The sequence below is a fragment of the Schistocerca serialis genome, chromosome 4 (genome assembly GCF_023864345.2).
Source record: "Schistocerca serialis cubense isolate TAMUIC-IGC-003099 chromosome 4, iqSchSeri2.2, whole genome shotgun sequence".
NCBI lineage: Eukaryota > Metazoa > Arthropoda > Insecta > Orthoptera > Acrididae > Schistocerca > Schistocerca serialis.
In genome coordinates, this window is record NC_064641.1 from 417,855,565 (window position 1) to 417,861,918 (window position 6,354).

Consider the following 6,354-nt stretch of genomic DNA (forward strand, 5'->3'; position numbering starts at 1 on the left):
GAACTCTTCTTGATTCAGTGGGTGGTGGCGCATGGCCGTTCTTAGTTGGTGGAGCGATTTGTCTGGTTAATTCCGATAACGAACGAGACTCTAGCCTGCAAACTAGTTGTGTGACATCCTTCGTGCTGTCAGCGATTACTTTTCTTCTTAGAGGGACAGGCGGCTTCTAGCCGCACGAGATTGAGCAATAACAGGTCTGTGATGCCCTTAGATGTTCAGGACCGCACGCGCGCTACACTGAAGGCATCAGCGTGTCTTCCTAGGCCGAAAGGTCGGGGTAACCCGCTGAACCTCGTTCGTGCTAGGGATTGGGGCTTGCAATTGTTCCCCATGAACGAGGAATTCCTAGTAAGCGCGAGTCACAAGCTCGCGTTGATTACGTCCCTGCCCTTTGTACACACCGCCCGTCGCTACTAACGATTGAATGATTTAGTGAAGTCTTCAGGCTGGTACGTGGCATCAACTCTGTCGTTGCCGATGCTACCGGAAAGATGACCAAACATGATCATTTAGTGGAAGTAAATGTCGTAACAAGGTTTCCGTAGGTGAACCTGTGGAAGGATCATTGCCGACTAGACTGCATGGCTTTTGATGTGCGTGTCGTGTCGTGCAACACACTACGTGTACGGCTCGCAGTAGCCGTGCGCCTCGTGCAGAACCACGCGAGCTTCTCAAAACTAACTGAAATGTTGTGTGGTACGAGCGCTGAAGCTCTGGAGCGGCTGGCCTGTGGCACTTGGCGCCTGGCGCCGATTTTGAATAACTTTCGCCTAAGTGCCTGTCCGCTCCAGTTTGGAGCTGTACGACGCCCATCGGCTGTGAGGCCGTTGGACAAAACACTGGAACAGGGGCCGTCAAACGCCCCAATCCCGCCTATGCAACTGTTTTGAATGAGACAGAGGAACTAAAAATGATCACCCAGGACGGTGGATCACTCGGCTCGTGGGTCGAAGAAGAACGCAGATAATTGCACGTCGACATGTGAACTGCAGGACACATGAACATCGACGTTTCGAACGCACATTGCAGTCCATGGATTCCGATCCCGGGCCACGTCTGGCTGAGGGTCGGCTACGTACACTGAAGAGCGCGGCATTTGTCCCGCTTCAGAGACCTGGGAGTGTCGTGGCCGCCTGTGGGGCCGGCCGCGTCTCCTTAAACTTGCGATGCGCGCCCGTCGCCTGTCTGTTCGCATACCGATACTTTCTCGGTAGCGTGCACAGCCGGCTGGCGGTGTGGCGTGCGACACCTCGTAGAACGACCTCAGAGCAGGTGAGACTACCCACTGAATTTAAGCATATTACTAAGCGGAGGAAAAGAAACTAACAAGGATTCCCCCAGTAGCGGCGAGCGAACAGGGAAGAGTGCAGCCCCGAACCCCGCAGGCTGCCGCCTGTCGTGGCATCTGGTGCTTGGGAGCGTCCAATACCCCGACGCCTCGCGCCGAGCCCAAGTCCAAGTGGGTGGTAAACTCCATCTGAGACTAAATATGACCACGAGACCGATAGCGAACAAGTACCGCGACTGAAAGATGAAAAGAACTAAGAAGAGAGAGTTCAAAAGTACATGAAACCATTCTGGGGTAAACGTGAGAAGTCCGAAAGATCGAACGGGTGAGATTCACGCCCATCCGGCCACTTGCCACCGCCCTCAGCACATGGGGCCGGCCGCCCTTGCAGAGCAATCCGCAGTGGGGTTGTGTCTGGTTGCCTTTCCACTAGCCATGGGGTGGGGCCGTTCCGGTGTGTGATGGGCCGCACTTCTCAGCTTTGGACAATTTCACAACCTGTCTTGAAACACGGACCAAGGAGTCTAACATGTCAGCGAGTCATTGGGCTGTACGAAACCTAAAGACGTAATGAAAGTGAAGGTCTCGCCTTGCGCTGGACGAGGGAGGATGGGGCTTCCCCGCCCTTCACAGGGCTGCTGCCTCCACACTCCCGGGGCGTCTCGTCCTCATTGCGAGGTGAGGTGCACCTAGAGCGTACACGTTGGGACCCAAAAGATGGGGAACTATGCCTGGCCAGGACGAAGTCAGGGGAAACCCTGAAGAGGTCCGTAGCGATTCTGACGTGCAAATCGATCGTCGGAGCTGGGTATAGGGGCGAAAGACTAATCGAACCATGTAGTAGCTGGTTCCCTCCGAAGTTTCCCTCAGGATAGCTGGTGCTCATACAAGTCTCATCCGGTAAAGCGAATGATTAGATGCCTTGAGGCCATTACGACCTCAACCTATTCTCAAACTTTAAATGGGTGAGATCTCTGCCTTGCTTGATATGCTGAAGCCGCAAGCAAACGACTCGGATTGGAGTGCCAACTGGGCCACTTTCGGTAAGCAGAACTGGCGCTGTGGGATGAACGAAACGCCGAGATAAGGCGCCCGAATCGACGCTCATGGAAACCATGAATGGCGTTGGTTGCTTAAGACAGCAGGGTGATTGCCATGGACGACGGAATCCGCTAAGGAGTGTGTAACAACTCACGTGCCGAAGCCACTAGCCCTGAAAATGGATGCCGCTGAAGCGTCGTGCCTATACTCGGCCGTCAGTCTGGCAGTCATGGCCGGTCCTTGCGGCCGGCCGCGAAGCCCTGACGAGTAGGAGGGTCGCGGCAGTGGGCGCAGAAGGGTCTGGGCGTGAGCCTGCCTGGAGCCGCCGTCAGTGCAGATCTTGGTGGTAGTAGCAAATACTCCAGCGAGGCCCTGGAGGGCTGACGCAGAGAAGGGTTTCATGTGAACAGCTGTTGCACACGAGTCAGTCGATCCTAAGCCCTAGGAGAAATCCGATGTTGATGGCGGCCGTCATAGCATGATGCACTTTGTGCTGGCCCCTGTTGGGCGAAAGGAAATCCGGTTCCTATTCTGGAACCCGGCAGTGGAACCGATACAATTCGGGCCCCTCTTTTAGAGATGCTCGTCGGGGTAATCCAACAGGACCCAGAGACGCTGTCGGGAGATCAGGGAAGAGTTTTCGTTTCTGCATGAGCGTTCGAGTTCCCTGGAATCCTCTAGCAGGGAGATGGGGTTTGGAACGCGAAGAGCACCGCAGTTGCAGCTGTGTCCCGATGTTCCCCTCGGACCTTGAAAATCTGGGAGAGGGCCAGTGGAGTTGTCACGCTGGTTCATACCCAGAATAAGGATTGGTTCTGAGGATCGGGGCGTGTCGGGCTTGGTCCGGAAGTTGGTCAGCGCTAACGTGCTGGGCCTGGGCGAGGTGAGTTGTGTAGGGGTGCCAGTAAGTGCGGGCGTTTAGTGCAGGCGTGGTCTGCTCTCGCCATTGGTCGGCCTCGCGCTGGATGGCGGTGCAGAATGCGTGCGCCTGCGCGGCGATCGCGCCCCGGGGCTTGAACCTGCGTGCAGGATCCGAGCTCGGTCCTGTGCCTTGGCCTCCCACGGATCTTCCTTGCTGTGAGACCGCGTCTGCCTTAGCGTGCCCCTCCGGGGCCACGCGGGCGTGCAGATTCTCTTCGGCTGCCATACAACGATCAACTCAGAACTGGCACGGACTGGGGGAATCCGACTGTCTAATTAAAACAAAGCATTGAGATGGCCCTAGCGGGTGTTGACGCAATGTGATTTCTGCCCAGTGCTCTGAATGTCAACGTGAAGAAATTCAACCAAGCGCGGGTAAACGGCGGGTGCAACTATGACTCTCTTAGTGTAGCCAAATGCCTCATCATCTAATTAGTGACACGCATGAATGGATTAACTAGATTCCCGCTTTCCCTATCTACTACTAGCTCCGGCTGTCTCATGCTGTGGGCCTGCAGGTAATGTGGGTCCTTGGTTGGGAATATGCATTGGGGGAAGGATGCGTCTCGAACATCTCAGCCTCTACTTCCCAAGTGCCCCTGCCCGCCTTCTCATGGTGGGGCTGTTAAGCCTTCGGGCGACCGAAGGGCAGCGGTGCAATGGTGTGCTGACCATCTTGCACACCAGTTCCGGCGGCTGCATTTGTCGCTGCGGGAACCTGGCCCAAGTCAGCGAAGGTCACCCGCCTTGCCCCTGGAATTCCGAAGCATGGTCTTCCAGGCCGGGGTGTGGTGACATGTCGCCAGTTAGGTTAGATGGGTCCAGACCCCCGAACGTCTGGGGGACCGACCTGGCACCTAAGTAGGCCCGGGTCTTTAACCTTCTGGTGGAAACTCGGCCTAGTAGGGGGTGAAGGATGGAGAGTGAATCCACTCTCCCGGAATGCGGGAGGCATTCACCGGTAAGGGAGTGGGTGAAAACTTCGATGATGCTGCTGTTGAAGAGGACCAGTGCGCTGTACCCACGTCATACTAAACCTAGCAGCTCAGTTGTTGAAAGCTCTTGGTCAATGGGTGGGACCAGTGAGCGAGTTGCATTTAGCCTTCCCCCCCTTCCAGAGAGGCCGGTCTGGGGAAAGAGACAGGCCTCCATTTTTCACTGTCTTCATCTGTCATCATGGCCGAACAAGTGGAGAGTGACTCGGTTCAGGATGAAGCTCTTTTGGTAGCTGAGCGTCATGCTTTTTGAAACTCATAGATTCCAGTGTTAAGAATGGCTAGGTTAGTAACCAGGTGATTAACAACATTCGGGATTGTGTTTCTAGGTTGGCAATAGCCCACTCTCAATTAGAGGGCCGATTGTTGGAACTGCAGAGAGAGAATGAACATCTTAGAAGTCAGCCACCAGTATTCAAGTCATATGCCGTGGTTGCGAGTATCCCTTTGGTTAAAGCGCCGTCGGCCAAAGAAACGATTCAGGAGAACATAAAGAAAACTGTCCCAACAGTGTTTATCAAACCTAAAGACAGGGAGGACATTCGGGCAGTTAAGACTGCATTCGAAAAATGTATAGATCCTTAACGTGACAAAATTAAAATCGACACCGTACGGACTACAAAAAACGTATTGATTGTAGAGACAGCGACTCAGGAGGATAGTCAGCGTATCATGACAAATCCTCAACTTGTTGAGAAGGTCAAATGCGAACCGCTAAGGAGGCGAAGGCCTTTGATGTGCCTTTACGACGTCCCAACATACATGAACGCAGATAGTCTTATGGATTCCATACATGTGCAGAATTTCGATATGACAATGACAAGGGAGGAGTTTGATAGTCAGTTCAGGCTTAGATTCAAAGTAGGACCTAGAGAAAAAGTCACAGTTCACCACGTGGTGGAGGTCTCACCTGAATTGTGGAAACCTCTCACCAGAATAGTCAGACTGTATGTTGGATATTCTGTGCTAAACATAAAGGACTACTTGGCGGTGCCAAGTGCCAATATCTCAACCATAAAAATAAGTATTGTAGTGAAGAACAAGCCTTATGTGCCCATTGTGGGCAGGCGGGGCACGAAAGGAAGGCCTGTCCTAATAAGGACAAATCTTCCATCTGCGTACCGTGTAAGGAAAGAGGAAGAAAGTGTGATGGACCTAAAGACTGCCCCACCTACCGAATGTTACTCGATAGAATCATCCAGAGACTATGGCGACCCTTAAGGCGCCAAAAAAGAAGTCACCTAGCAAAATCAAAAGGGACGCGGATCGGGGTAAATTAATTAGTAAGGCTCTGTCCACAGGTTCGCTGTACTGCCCTGAAGAAGTTCGGGGCACCACTGGAGGATCGATGGTTGACGTTGGCATCCAGACGGAAGTCGACTTGGAGAAGGCGATAGGTCGGCTAACTTGTCGACCATCGAGCACCAAGTTGGAGGAGCCTGCGAAACAAGATCCATAGCGGCCAGATCAAGAAGACGCTAGTAGAGTCCCTACTGAAGATGGTGGTGGTGGTAGTAGTAGCTCTGATGTAATTACTATAAATATTGTAAAGTTGAATGGTGGAGGTATTTCTTACAATGCAGTTGGTCCAGGAGAGGTGTACGGTAAGTTCGAACATAAGTTGCGGTTAACGAGGCTCGTTGCACTGAGGTAGCTTGTAAGAACGGAACACAGATATGGGGAAGACATCACGTATCCCGCCTTGGAGAACGTGGATTGTATAAATTTGCATGCGCAAACATTCCGTCGCAACCGGACGAATTAAAGAACTTGGTGGAGCAGGTATTTGCCAGGTGGGGCCGTAAATTTGATCTCGAGAAAGTATACAAAGATATGGCAAAAATGTATGGAAGAAATGTCACAGATTTCTCGAAGCCATGGCCCGCCAGCCGCCTGCATGTCTTTAATCCCCCTGGTTGATGGGGTGTTTTAAAGTTTTGCAGATTAATGCAATGCGTAGCCATTTGGTAGCGCAAGAGTTAAGAAAGATCGCGGAAGACGACTTGCTCGACATCTTAGTAATTCAAGAACCTGCCTCCTGTGCTGGTCGGATTCCCGGATTTCCTGCAACTGCTCAAGTGGTGTTCTCTGGCTAGAATCCCATGAGCG

The 6,354-nt window shown here is 52.9% G+C and overlaps 1 pseudogene; it reads left to right on the plus strand.

Annotated features, from left to right (window-relative positions):
• The first annotated feature begins 915 nt into the window (after positions 1-915).
• On the plus strand, positions 916-1,070 carry LOC126476501 (5.8S ribosomal RNA; annotated as a pseudogene).
• The last annotated feature ends 5,284 nt before the right edge of the window (positions 1,071-6,354 follow it).